Here is an 11,069-nt window from a genome sequence, read left to right on the forward strand (position 1 = left end):
AGTAGAACAGACTTTTCTTCTCAGTTCTACAGCACCCCTCCTTCTCCCATGCTGTAAACATATAATTGAATTATAACTAAAATCAATCAAGACAACTAATTTCTAACACATAATGAATACTTTAAGGACCATCTCAAACCTCAATAAAACTCCATAACCTATTAGACCATTCTAGCAATTTATAACAATGGCCTATAGAGAATGTCAGAATTGATATTCTGCTCTCATATTATTTCAACCAACAGAGATATTTTACATGATAATTGGCTCTTAGAAACCACAATCCAATTTAATTTATTTATGAATACCTTGTATTTATATTTCATGGATATTGTTTTAATTATTAAATCACTACATCTTGGAAAGAAATGTAATTTTGTTATAGAGCAAGTGTTCTTCATGTTGACATCTGTAATGCCATTTTAAAAGTGTATGAGGATAGGGCTTCCCTGGTGGCGCAGTGGTTGAGAGTCCGCCTGCCGATGCAGGGGACATGGGTTCGTGCCCCGGTCCGGGAAGATCCCACATGCCGTGGAGCGGCTGGGCCTGTGAGCCATGGCCGCTGAGCCTGCGCGTCCGGAGCCTGTGCTCCGCAACGGGAGAGGCCACAAGAGTGAGAGGCCCACGTACCTCAAAAACAAAAACAAAACAAAACAAAACAAAAAAGTGTATGAGGATAAAAAGATTGCCTAGGTTTCAAAAACAAAATTTGGCAGATTTAGCTGGAAAACATTTTGTCGGAAAATAAATACTACACATTCAGAACTATTTAGAGTTCTAAAGTAATTATCTTGATGATTAAGGGGAAAAACCCACCTGCTAATGCACTTTAACCTGTAGTGTCCAGAATTAATATCCTAATTCAGAGAGATGGGCTGACTTGAATTAGACAACCAAGTCAGGAGGGCAGCACCACTGAATCAACAGAGCATGGATTTGGGGTTGGCAGCAGGGACCTGGCTTCAAATCTCAGCTCTGCCATTTTCCATCTGTATGAACTTGGGTGAGGTTCTGAACCCACTCTGAACATTGGTTTCCCTAGGATCAACAATACCTACGAAACAACAGAGTTATAGTGAGGATAGAACTGGTTATATAATTTGCAGGGTACAGTGCAAAACGAAAATTCCTTGCTCAGAAGACATTAAGAATCTCAAGATGACAGCAACAGCAGAGCAGTAAGCCAAGTGCAGGGGCCCTCCTAAGAGTGGGCCCCTGTGAACTACGTGGGTCATGTACCCATGCAGCTGGCCGAGGGTAGGATTATATTAAATGCCGCATGTAAACTGCATCCCACTTGGGAGGTGCCTGAAGAATGTCAGCTATTTGTGTTTTGGCTCAGTTCGTCACTTTATTTTTATACAGCGTGGAAAAGAAATCTAAGAGTCCCTCTTTTTTTTTTTTGAAGATAGGTGCCAGTCAAGCTTCACAGAATAGGCTGATAGATATCTAGCCCTGAAAGGGCTCAAAGCATAGCAGTTCAGGGTGCAGGGGGCACAGAACTCAGGAGAGCTGTGCCGACCCCCAGCCCACTCCACCGCCCCGCCCCACCTTTCCGTCAATTTTTGGAAGAGGAATAGAGATCGCAGGATTCTGTTTCCTAGCAGAGGTCTTGAAACCATAAAGCCAATCTCATGGGCTTTGTACTACATTGAATTAAACTCCTAACTCTAATTTCACCAAATAGGGTTACTGGGAGACCAGGAAGTAAAGCTTGATAACTGAGTTCCACTGTCCAGAAGGAGTCAGGAGAGAACAGAAAATCAATTTCCTGACTGTGCAGAAGCTCATGAAGCTATTAAGATACGTTGGGACTAGTCTGTTTCTTTGTAAGGAGGCAGACATTTCTGACAGACTGTTCACATAGAGGGGGCCCGTATGGTTTTCTAAACATTTTTCTTTGGGGGTCCTCTTCATCGTGGGCTGATGGAGCCTCCGCTGATTGCCTTTGCTCTTCCCTACTGCAGGTAAGAGCACCTGACGAGACTAGGGATTGGAAAGGTGAGTGTCCCTGGGGTGGAGGCATTCATCAACCTCACGTGGATAATCTTGGGGGCTCCTTTTTGGGTCATTTTCCTAAAAACATGTGTCCAGCTTCTCCTCAAAGCCTACCACTCTGATTCTCACAGCTCCCCACTTTCTTCCATAGGACAGAAGGAAGCACCCCAATGTCTCCATGGTTTCAGAACACTCTCCATTTTGCATGCTGCTGTGCATTTCTACCTGAATAACAACCTAGAATTGTATTGAGCTTCAGTTTCTATATGCCTCGTCCAGCTGGTCGATGCAGGTCTCTACTTCATTCTGTGTGCCTTGAAAGTGGAGATAAAGACAAGGGTTGTTTTATAAAGTACTTTATATTTGGTACTCGGGGAGGGTATCTGTTGCTCACTTACTTTAGGATCTTCCACAGCACTCAGCACAATACCTTACATGTAGCAGGTGCTCAGTCATTATTTGTTGAATGAATATATTCCTATATCACCATTTGTTTTTATCTATTCAGTTTTATCATGCCACCAAGACCATAACACCCTTGAAGCATTCATCTATAAAAATATTCACATTAGGGCTTCCCTGGTGGCACAGTAGTTAAGAACCTGCCTGCCAACGCAGGGGACATGGGTTCGAGCCCTGGTCCGGGAAGATCCCACATGCCGCGGAGCAACTAAACCTGTGCACCACAACTACTGAGCCTGCGCTCTAGACCCCGTGAGCCACAACTACTGAAGCCCGCGTGCCTAGAGCCCGTGCTCTGCAACAAGAGAAGCCACCTCAATGAGAAGCCTGCGCACAAAAATGAAGAGTAGCCCCTGCTCACCGCAATTAGAGAAAGCCCGCACGCAGCAATGAAGACCCAATGCACCCAAAAATAAATAAATTGAAAAAATATATATTCACATGAAAAGATGCTCAACATCGCTAATTATTAGAGAAATGCAAATCAAAACTACAATGAGGGACTTCCTTGGTGGCGCAGTGGTTAAGAATCCGCCTGCCAATGCAGGGGACACGGGTTCGAGCCCTGATCCAAGAAGATCCCACATGCCGCGGAGCAACTAAGCCCGTGTGCCACAACTACTGAGCCTGTGCTCTAGAGCCCACAAGCCACAACTACTGAGCCCAAGTGCCACAACTACTGAAGCCCACATGCCTAGAACCCGTGTTCCGCAACAAGAGAAGCCACTGCAATGAGAAACCCTCGCACTGCAACGAAGAGTAGCCTTCACTCGCCGCAACGAGAGAAAGCCTGTGCACAGCAATGAAGACCCAACACAGCCAAAAATAAATAAATATATATATATTTATTAAAAAAAAAAACTACAATGAGTTATCACCTCACACTGGTCAGAATGGCCATCAACAAAAAGTCTATAAACAGGGCTTCCCTGGTGGCACAGTGGTTGAGATGCCGATGAAGGGGACGTGGGTTTGTGCCCCGGTCCAGGAGGATCCCACATGCCGCGGAGCGGCTGGGCCCGTGAGCCATGGCCACTGAGCCTGCACGTCCGGAGCCTGTGCTCTGCGACAGGAGAGGCCGCAGCGGTGAGAGACCCGTGTACCGCAAAAAAAAGGGGGAAAAAAAAGTCTATAAACAATAAACGCTGGAGAGTGTGTGGAGAAAAGGGAACCCTTCTACACTGTTGGTGGGAATGTAAACTGGTACAGCCACTATGGAGAACAGTATGGAGGTTCCTTAAAAAAGTGAAAATAGAACTACCATATGATCCAGCAATCCCACTCCTGGGCATATATCCAGAGAAGACCATAATTCGAAAAGAGACATGCACCCCTATGCTCACTGTAGCACTATTTACAATGGCCAAGACATGGAAGCAACCTAAATGTCCACTGACAGAAGATGTGGTACATATATACAATGGAATATTACTCAGCCATAAAAAAGGAATGAAATAGTACCATTTGCAGCAACATGGATGGGCCTAGAGATTATCATACTAAGTGAAGTCAGAGGAAGACAAATATCATATGATATTGCTTATATATGGAATCTAAAAAGTGTTACAAATGAACTTACTTACAAAACAGAAACACACTCACAGACTTAGAAAACAAACTTACGGTTATCAAAGGGGAAAGGTGCGGGGGAGGGATAAATTAGGAGGTTGGGATTAACATATACACACTACTATATATAAAATAGATAACTAATAAGGACCTACTATATAGCACAGGGAATTCTTCTCAATACTCTGTAATAACCTACAGAGGAAAATAATCTGAAAAAGAATAGGTATACAATATGTATATGTGTAACTGAATCACTTTGCTGTACACTTGAAATTAACACATTGTAAATCAACTATACTTAAATATAAAATAATTTTTTTGATTTATTGAGTGCCTGCTGTGCAACAGGAAAATTCTGAAAACGAAAGGAATGAACATGATTAACTCTATCAAATATTACAACATATGCTCTTTGACAATAACAATGTGGCATATCTAGAGAGGGAAAGCAACTCACTGGGCAAGAGCGGGTTCAGTCATCTAACCACAGATCTTCGCAGGGACTGGAGTTTCTCTCACTGCTGGGACTGAGATCTGGCGAGGGTGAGGGTCCCAGTGCAACATCCAGGATGGAGAAGATCAGCTTTGGGATGGTTTGTGACAATAACTATGGAACCACACTTCTTGTCAACTGGGGGCTTCCCCAAACAAGTTGGAACCTGGTGTCTTCTTAGTCCATTTGGGCTCCTATAACAAGAATACCACAGAGTGGGTAGCTTAAACAATAAAATTTTATTTCTCACACTTCTGGAAGCTGGAAAGTCCAAGATCAAGGGGCCGGCAGGTCTGGGGTCTGGCGAGAGCCTGCTTCTGGCTCATAGATGGCTGTCTTCTTGCTGTGTCCTCACAAGGTGGAAGGGGCAAAGGAGCTCTCTGGGATCTCTTTTATAAGGCACTAATCCCATTCACGTGGACTCCACCCTCATGACCTATGCTCATCCCAAAGGCCTTACCTCCTAATACCATCATATTGGGAATTAGGTTTCATATACGAATTTTGGAGGGGTACAAATATGCAACCTATAGCACCTGTCAAGTGCAAGTTTGTTCTAAGAAGCACCAGGGCTTGGTGTGATAAACACAGCCTTCAGATCAAGCAGGATGATCTCCTCCATTACTTGCTAGCTGAGCTTCCTAGGGCAAGTTGTTTCACCTCTCTGAGCTGTAGCTATTTCACCTGCAGAATGAAGGCACCTAAACCTATTAGACACCTAATAAGGAATAGCTATCACAGTGTCTTGACAATGGGGCTGATACAAGGATAGGCTCAAAATGTGTATCTGGCTAAAGGTTAAAGTACTATCTCTACCTTTTCTAATCAGAGCTGCATAAGGCTAATTGATAGCATAATTCTGGAGCCTAAGAAATGAGTGCCTCTTATAGAACTGAATTGTCAAGGGACGAGCTGAGGCAATAATCAATCCCTCTACAGCAGTGCTTCTCAACACAATCAAACCCAATGCCTCTCTTTTATAACCATTTTAATGCTTTGTATTAGTCAAGGTTCTCCAGAGAAACAGAATCAATAGGATATATGTAGATATACAAGAGGAGATTTGTTATGGGAATTGGATCATGTGATTATGGAGGCTGAGATATGCCATCTGCAAGCTGGAGAGCCAGGGCAGCTGGTGGTATCATTCAGTCCAAGTCTAAAGGCCTGAGAACCAGGAGCTCTGATGTCTGAGGACAGAAGATGGATGTCCCAGCTCAAGGAGAGAAAGGGAATTGCCCTTCCTTCGCCTTTTTTGTTCTATTCAGGCCCGAAAAGGATTGGATGATGCCCACCCACACCGGCGAAGGATCTTCTTTACTCAGTCTACTACTGGTCTACTGATTCAAATGCTAATCTCTTCCAGAAACACCCTCACGGACACAACCAGAAACCAGCTATCTAGGCATCCCTTAGCCCTGTCAAGTTGACACGTAAAACTAACCATCATGTGCCCCTTTACAGTGTTGAAGCTCATAATTATTAACACCTATCTATGTGCATAATTTCAAAGAAAAATAACACCCTGCAATAAAAAGGAGAAATAAAAGCAATGTATAATATTACTTATATGTATGTAGCTCAATGTGTAAATGCTTAAGCACACTACATCAGAAGAAAAAAGGTGCCTTCCTGACATTTTCACAAGCCCCCTGGAGCCCACGTGGTTCTGCCTCCTACCCAGTTCTAAGGGCAGGGGGAGTAGGTATCAGGCATCAGTCAACTCCTGGTACATTAATCTTCACCCTCTCACCCCCAGCCCCTACCTTGACCCCATCACCAACAAGGAATGAGGCAAAGCATCCAGGATATGTTCTAGCCCTTTCTACCCTCCCCCACAAAGCTCTGCCTCTCCAGGGCGAGGAAGATGTAGCAGAAGAACCAGGAAGGCCTTTGATACCCCGAGTCTCAGCCTCAGAGGAGATGAGGGCCATCAGGGCTCTCTGTTCTTTCTGAAGGATGAGGAGAGCAAGGAGGGGTGCTTAGCTGTCCGACCCATCTCTCACCTCCCAGCAGGAACTAGGGTGCTGCACTCTGACCCCAGCTGTCTTCAGCTTGCGGGCCCTCTCTCAGGCTGGCTGGCTGGCTAGCTGGTCCCTGGTTTCCAACTCTTCTACGGCTGGGGCAGACCCAGCTGACAGGCCTGCACTCCTTGAGGCTGGGCCTGGGTCTGCAAATATGTGATGAGGGGTCCCAAAACCTTGGGCACAAGAAGGACAGTGTCAACTGCCCTCCTGCAGCAGGACTTTCTCATAGGCTGACCATGAGGTGTGCTCACTGGCAGGGTGGGGGGCTCCGGTGCACCAGCACAGCAGAGGGAGCAAGTCCTGTCACTCGGGCTAGGCTCTCTTTGGCCCTTTCTTCTCAGGGGCGAATGAGTCATTTGGACAAGACATACAAACCCTCCCCCAGTGGTGCCTCATGGCCACAGCACCCGTGATCAGGGTCTTTGCTCAAGCCCAAGAATGGGAGCTTCTCTGGCCACTGGGGAGTTGTATTCAAGCCTGCCCAGAACTTGCTTTAAAGCTGTGAAGCGGGAGAAGCAGGGTTCTGAGCCATTCTCTGGGCTTCCTAGCTACACGGGCAAGGGATCTACTCTGAGCCGATTCTTGGGCCTGGTTGTTCCCCAGGGACTGCCATCATCTCTGTCCACGGGGAGCAGGGGCCTGAAGTGGCTGGCCTATTTCCTGGGAGGTCTGGCATTTCCTCTTGCCAGACCCAGGTGCGCCCACTGCTTGAGGGAAAAAAAATGCCAGCTAAGAAAATGGTCCAATGGCGCTCCCTGCTGGTCATATGCTAGACTGCGTGGCTTTGCAGACGGACATGCCAACCTGTTGTTTCTCACTTGGGAGAGGAGACTTATTTTTAAAAGCACTATATTAGGTAACTATTGCTGCAGAAAAAATGAGTGGCTTAAAAAAACAATACTGTTTGTATGGGTCAGGAATTTGGTGTGGCTGGGCAGTTCTGGCTCCAGGTCTCCCATCACGTGGCCATGAGACATCAGCCAGGCCTGCAGCCATCTCAGGGACTCACTTCAGAGGTGGTGCATTAAAATGGCTGGCAAGTTTGTGCTGGCTGTTCGCAAGGGGCCTCAGGGCCTTTCCATGGGGGCCTCTCCACAGCTGCTTGCCCGATCTCATGGCATTGGAGACTGACATCCCCTGGAGCAAGTGATTCAAGACGGTGAAGTGGAAGCTCAGATGGTTTTTACCACTTGGCCCTGGAAGTCACACACTGTCATTTGCACGATATTCACACAAACTAGCTGTGATTCAGTGTGGGAGTAAACTACACGAGGATATGAATTCCAGAAGGTGAGGATCCCTGGTGCCATCTTGGAGGCTGGCTACAGCAAGCACCTACCATGTGCTAGGTAGTGTGTGAATAATATATAACATCAAACAGAGCATACAATTTGCAATTATTGCATGTTGATGTGTCCAGGTGCTCAGTACTTTCCCTGAGTTATCTCGTTTATCTTCACAACCCTACCAGTTTGGTCCTGTTATCACCCATGGAAGAGGTTAGGAAATTGGGACTTAGGGAGGTTAGATAGTGAGGTCACATGGCTGATAAGTGGTTGAGTCAACATTTAAGACTTTGTTCTGTGTTCACTATGCTGAATGCCTTTCTAGGCATTTAGAGCTAACAACCAAGGAGGTGGGCACAGATGAGGAAACTGAAGCTCAGAGAGGTCAAATAACATAGTCAAGTTTACAGAACCAGTCAACGGCAGAGCCAGGATTTGAACAGAGGTGACACCAGAGCCCATGCTCTGTCCACCCCACTGCATTGCTCCAGAACAGAGGAGAAAGATACAGAAAGAATACAAAGAACTTTGAGGTAGCCAGCCCATCCAGTGCCTTTGTATCTATCAGAAGACACACCCTCTGGGAGGCTGTAGTTCTGCAGGCGCTGGGCTTAGCAAGCTCAGTCCTTACTTTCCTCCTGGGCTAGGTGCTCCTGCCCAGGGCAAAATCTGAGTGTGGTATCCCTCGGGTAGGAAGCTAACAGGTAGACAAATGGGAGAGAAGTGGTCATAAGCTTAAGAGGGTGGTGGCAGGGGAAAAGGAAAGGGGATGGGAGGAATAATAAACAAAAAAGGAGAAGGGAGAGAGAAAATTTTATGAGGAGGGGAAGAACAGGGAAAAACGATAAAAAACAGACCAGGTGCATGGGGCCTGATTAGTCCTCCCAGGTGAATGCTTGGGACCTTCTCGACGTGTGGCGGGGAAAGCAGAAGACCAAGTGTGTGAAGTCCTTCGACTCCAGTTCACACATTCCTCCCCACCTCCATCACTAGTCTGGGGAATGGGGAGAAGGAAAGACACTGGCCAGAGGACAACCTGGTTTCAGGTAAAATGGGGTACAGCAGGGTGGGCAGCCTCCTGGGGACCCAGGGAAACCCAATGCAGAGGATAACCACTAGAGTATCAGAGAGCTGATGGATGGATCGATTAACTAGAAGATAAAACTGGAGAGTATAATTGATGGCTTCATCATTGCTTTTCTTTGCAGTTTGATCTCCAGAGCTAATTGTTTAACTGGCAGGTTCAGCTTTATTAGTGGCCGCTGATGATCTAATGTCTGCTTGCTTTTGCATTTGAGTTTGTCAAGTTTTACTTTCACAGCAGGTTATGGAGTCAGAAGCCACCTGGAGGGGCTGATAATTTGAAGTATAAAGAGTTATGAGACTCAGAGGCAGAAAAACCTGGATTTGAGTCCTAGTTTCACAGCAGCTGGAGATGACAAGCCGCCACCCCCGCCCCAGTAGCCACGAGTGCTCCCACAATCAAGCTTCACTTGGGCTGCCTCTCTGGAAAGTTCAGCAGCCTCCGAGAGGCCAGTCTCTAGAAGGAGGGTGAAGCAGAAAACTCACTTTTTTCCTGCCTCCTCTACTCCAATAAGATCTCACAGTTGCCAACTGGCCTAAAAAACATATCTGTTTGTTTCACTCTTCCACTCATAATCTTGCAATGATTTCCATCTACCTATGGCATAAAATTCAAATTCCTGAACTTTTGCTTATGCTGTTACTTTTTATTGAAAATCTTCTACCTCTCTCTGCCTGGTACTCTCCTATTCAAACTTCAGCTTGATTATCCACCCATTCATCCATCCATCCATCCATCCATCCATCCATCCTGCATCCTGAAACTCTACTTCAGTGCTTCCTAAGCTTGTCTGCACATTGGAATCACCTGGGGAGAGTTGAAAAAAATGCTGATATCCTATCTCATCTTCAGAGACTGTGATTTAATTGGCCTGGAGTGTGGCCTGGGCTTCAGAAGTTTAAAAAGATCCTCAGGTGATTCTAATGTGTAGCTAAGTTTTGGGACCACTGCCCCACCACTCTGTACCATATACTGTAATAGCCCCTGAGGACTTAGAGATAAAAGTTGGTTTAGACTAGAAATTTAGTGTAGAAGGAGAAATAGATTGGTAAATATATAATTACCCAACAATGTACACAAGTGCTATGAAAGAGGTAAGCCAGGTATTCTCGGGAAGGTACAGGAGGAGCACATAACCCACAGTGGTGGGACTGAGGGATGGTGGTCAGGGCTGCCAAGTCTTCCAGGACAAGAAGGGGGTAGGCATCCCAGTCGGATGGAAACCTGAACACAGCACAGCAAGCTGGAGAAAGCATGTCACTTTTGGGGGTGGACAAGAACTTAAGGTGACTGAAGCTTTGCGGGCAGTGAGCTTGTGGAGGCTGATGGGGCCTTACAGGGAGCACGAACTGGAGAGCTAATGAAGGCAGTGTCAGTGGCAGGGCAGGTAGGGCACTTGGTGAACTTCTCCAGGGAAGTCTCCCTCACATCTTCTCCACCTGCACACTCCAGCCCACGACAGAGCCCTAACCTTCCTTATGCCTCTGGCCCGTAGCTCTGTGCCTGGCAGAGAATAACTGCCCACACCTCATGTCACATGGTGAGGTAGAGAAAACATAGGCTTCGGTGTCAGACCAACTTGATTCAAGACCCAGCTCCAGCGGTATGATATTGGGTGAGTCAGCCATGTTCTCTGATCTTGGTTTTCTCCACTATAAAATGGAGAAAATGCCAAGCTCATGAGATGACACTGAGGATCAGAAGAAATTCAACAGTGTTTTTCACAGTATGGTCCTTGGACCATCAGCCTCAGCACTGCCTGGGAACTTGTTAGAAATGCAAATTCTTGGGCCCCATCCCAGACCTGCTGACTCAGAAACCCTGTGCAAGATGCCAGCACTCTGTGTTTTCACACACCCTGCAGTTAGTTCTAATACATGCTGAAGTTTGAGAAACACTGATGTAACTGCCTCATCCCTGTGCTTGCTTTTCTGGAAACCTACATTACTCCTAAAAAGTAGAACAATGGAACCAGCCACAGAGCTCCGGCCTCTGCTCTGGCCCCCCCTTTCCTTCTTATTGGTCACTGCAGATGTGAGGCTCAGGAGGTCAGGCTTTGAAGTCAGTATGTTTGAGAGGGAGTTCCATGCCAGCTGTGTGGTGTGTGTGTGTGTGTGTGTGTGTGTGTGTGTGTGTGTGTGTGTGTG

The 11,069-nt window shown here is 46.4% G+C and overlaps 1 long non-coding RNA gene across 1 annotated transcript in view; it reads right to left on the bottom strand.

The window, feature by feature from the left end:
• Window positions 1–564: 564 nt before the first annotated feature.
• The window catches only part of LOC113623881 (uncharacterized), a 14,376-nt gene continuing 3,871 nt past the window's right edge, over window positions 565–11,069 (bottom strand). The window contains exons 2-3 of the long non-coding RNA XR_003434106.1: window positions 4,490–4,719; window positions 565–2,312 (exon numbers count right to left, since the gene is read on the bottom strand). This is a non-coding gene — a long non-coding RNA (uncharacterized LOC113623881). The remainder of the gene's footprint in view (window positions 2,313–4,489; window positions 4,720–11,069) is intronic.

Source organism: Aethalodelphis obliquidens, unplaced genomic scaffold, assembly GCF_003676395.1.
Source record: "Aethalodelphis obliquidens isolate GAN/ISIS:26980383/991018 unplaced genomic scaffold, ASM367639v1 scaffold12, whole genome shotgun sequence".
Taxonomy (NCBI): domain Eukaryota; kingdom Metazoa; phylum Chordata; class Mammalia; order Artiodactyla; family Delphinidae; genus Aethalodelphis; species Aethalodelphis obliquidens.